Below are 3,987 nucleotides of genomic sequence, written 5' to 3'. Positions count from 1 at the left end.
CTCCCAAAGTGCTGGGATTACAGGCTTGAGCCACCGCGCCCGGCCGAGACTTTTAAGTTCTAAGGGAAGAAAAAAATTAATTACATGACAGCACTAATCCGTATAGGGTAAATGGCATCAGCATCCTTCTATCTATGTTAGGCAGAGAGCAATTCATTAAAATAAATGTTCTGCCAAGATTATTATACCTGTTGCTGATGATTTGCTCTTAAATTAAGTCTAATTTGTTCAGGAACATAAATCACAGTGTCGATTTGTGTGAGAGGCAGAAAAGGCAGACTCATGGCAGATGATTCCACTGACAAAGAGAAAACCCAATCACTTTACATCTCATTGGTGGACTGTTACGGGTTTATAAAATATCTGAGATTCTACATATGCGGATATTGCTTATGGCCTAATTCTATTAGGAATAATATACTATTGATTTTTATTTTCTTTAGTTATGTGTTTTTTTGAAGGAATAATCTGAATCCATTTTCACTGATACCAAGTAATATGGAAACTGTAAATGTACCTTTTTTTTTTTTTTTTTTTTTTTTAGACTGTAATCTCACTCTGTTGCCCTGGCTAGAGTGCAGTGACGCAATCACAGCTCTACAGCATCAACTTCCTGGGCTCAAACTATCCTCCCACCTCAGCCTCCCAAGTAGATGGGACCACAGGCGTGTACCACCACACCTGGCTTATTTCTTGTGGAGATGGGGTCTCTATGTTACCCAGGCTAGTCTTGAACTCCTGGGCTCAAGCAATCCTCCAGCCTCAGCCTCCCAAAGTGTTGGGATTACAGGCATGAGCCACTGCACACCCAGCCTAAACTTAACTTTGTTAGGGGGATAGAGTCTCACTCTGTCACCCAGGCTGGAGTGCAGTGGCACGATCTCGGCTTACTGCAACCTCCGCCTCCCAGGTTCAAGTGATTCTCCTGCCTCAGCCTCCCAAGTGGCTGGGATTACAGGCACCTGCCACGATGCCTGGCTAATTTTGTATTTTAGTAGAGACAGGGTTTCACCATATTGGCCAGGCTGGTCTCGAACTCCTGACCTCAAGTGATCTGCCTGCCTCAGCCTCCCAAAGTGCTGGGATTACAGGCATAAGCCACCACGCCTGGCCTAAATTTAACTTTTTAATGGACAATCAAACCAACAATTTTGCATGTAGGAACCAGGGTCAATGATCATGCCAACTCAGTCATACAGTGGCATCAAGCCTTCTAACTTTTGGGCACAGGTAGTTTTTTTCTAGCCTTTTCATGACAGAATGACTGACTATTCTGTGGTTTCTTCAGAAAATACAGTCGTTGGGGAAGGCCATCAGTAAAAAGCATTGTGAGTAAAATGCATCAAGAGTCATACAGGTGAATTCAGTTCACTGCTTTACCACTTACAAGTTGAACAATCTAGGGCAAATCCCTTAATCTCTCTGAATAAGCATTTTAATCTATATAATGGGGTAGTAATACCCCAGGTTTATAAAAATTAGCATTCAGTAGGAGAACACAATAAAGTTTGTGAATGCTTAATAAATATAAACTACAATCTTAGTACTAAACTCAAGGAACTCTGCTTGGACCCAGCATTGCGCCATTGATATGTGCCAGCCAGTTTCTTGCAAGCAACAGGAACAAACTTTGGTTAAATTTTGCTAGTTGTCCTGCTAATGCCCTTTTACTAGACCAGGGTCCAGTCCAGGAGCACGCATTGTGATACCATGTTTCCTTAGTCTCCTTTCATCTGACACAGTCCACCTTTGAAAAGTATTGGCCAGTTATTTTATAGGACGTCCCTCAGTTTTGGTTTGTTTGATGTTTGCTCATGATTAAATTCAGGTTATGTATTTTTAGAAAGAATACCACTGGCTGGGCGTGGTGGCTCATGCCTGTAATCTCAGCACTTTGGGAGGCTGAGGCAGGAGGATCACTTGAGTCCAGGAGTTCAAGACCAGCCTGAACAACATTGGGAGACCCTGTCTCTACAAAAATTAGCCGGGCGTGATGGTGCATGCCTGTGGTCCCAGCTACCCAGGAGACTGAGGTGGGAGGATCACTTGATCCCGGGAGGTTGAGGCTGCAGTGAGCCAAGATCATGCCACTGCACTCCAGCCTGGGCAACCCTGTCTGGAGTGAGACTCTGTCTCAAAAAAAGAAAAGAAAGAAAAAGAAAAAAGTAGTAGTATTCTGTTCTTACTGTTTGTGTAAGATGGGAAATAAGGAAACGTGCATATACAGGTTGACTACCCCTTATCTGAAATGCTCAGGACCAGATGTGTTCCATATTTCAGATTTTCTTGGACTTTGGAATCTGGTTGAGCATCCCCAATCTAAAATTCCACAATCAGAACTGCTTCAATAAGCATTTCCTTCATGTGTCATGTCTCAAGAAGTTTTGGATTTTGGAGCATTTTGGATTTCAGCCTTTAGATTTGGGATGCTCAACCTGTATCTTCTTACTTTTGTAAAGAGAAACATGGGAAATATACGCCAGAAAACAATAAAGTTAATTATAAGATGTAGGAGTAGACAGAATGGAACAAATAAGGGAGGAAACAGCACAACTACAAAGAGTAGACCTTTTTGTATAGTTTTAATGCCAGAAGGTCAAAGGAGGCAGCTTCAAGGGGCTCCTACTGTCCAAAGTTGGGCCAATTTCAGCATCAAAATTAAGAGGACAGTAATAGATTATAACCCACTGAATAGAATGAAATGAATAGATTATAACCCACTAAATAAAATGAAATCCATGAGACCATATTGATAATAAGTAGATAAGTAAATAAATGGGGAGAGAAGGAAGGGTATTCCTTATATTAGAATGCTGACTGATGTATGTATATGTATATATCCATATACACATATGTATACATATACACATATATGTATATATCACACATATACATATATGCCACACAGGCTGGAGTGCAGTGACACAATCATGGCTCACTGCAGCCTCCACCTCCCAGGCTCAAGTGATCCTCCCACCTCAGCCTCCCAGGTACCTGGGACTACAGGCATGTGCCACCATGCCCAGCTAATTTTTGTTGTTTTTTAAAAGTCTTTTTATTTATTATTTTATTTTATTCTTTTGAAACAGGTTCTTGCTCTGTCACCCAGGCTGGAGTGCAGTAGCATGATCTCAGCTTACTGTGACCTCTGCCTCCCAGGCTCAAGTGATCCTCCAACCTCAGCCTCCCAGTAGCTGGGACCACAGGCCCATGCCACCATGCCCAGCTAATTTTTTTGTATTTTTGGTAGAGACAGGGTTTTCACCATGTTGCCCAGGCTGGTCTCAAACTCCTGAGCTCAAGTAATCCTTGCCTCAGCCTCCCAAAGTGCTGAGATTACAGGAGTGAGGCACCATGCCTGGCCCTAATTTTTGTATTTTTTGTAGAGATGGGGTCACGCTTTGTTACCCAAACTGGTCTTGACACCCTGGGCTCAACCAATCCTCCCCACTCAGCCTCCCAGAATGCTGGGATTACAGGCCTGGGCCACCGCGCCCAGCCAGTAGTCCCCTTTAATCTGGAATAAGACAGAGAAACAAAAGATTGGAGGAAACTGTGGTTCAATGGGGGCTGAACAAAACCCATTCCCTCCTATCAGTTCATTGTACTGGGGGACCAAGAGCAGACTACAACGACAAGGGGCATTTTATAGCTAGAGAAACTGAGGTACACAATACACTTAATCTAACATTCTTGTAGCTACTGGAAGATGCTGGATAACCATACAGCCTTCAGCCATTTTATTCACATGAGAAAAACAATGAAAAGGCAAAAGATTAGAATCAGGGCCACAGATGGCTCTAAAATTACTTTCAGCAGTATCTGAAAATAGCGAGCCAATGTATCTGCCTATTGTTTTATTCATTCAGCTTCTCTTGAGGCACAATGCTATTTATTCCCTTTGGTAGAATTTAACAGCAAATATTCCAGGAAGTCAGTACAGGATATGGCAAAAAAAAAAAAAAAAAAAAAAAATTTACAAAAAAA

This window comes from Rhinopithecus bieti, unplaced genomic scaffold (genome assembly GCF_001698545.2).
Source record: "Rhinopithecus bieti isolate Rb0 unplaced genomic scaffold, ASM169854v2 scaffold_1466, whole genome shotgun sequence".
Taxonomy (NCBI): domain Eukaryota; kingdom Metazoa; phylum Chordata; class Mammalia; order Primates; family Cercopithecidae; genus Rhinopithecus; species Rhinopithecus bieti.
Note: the sequence above shows the minus strand (reverse complement) of the source record.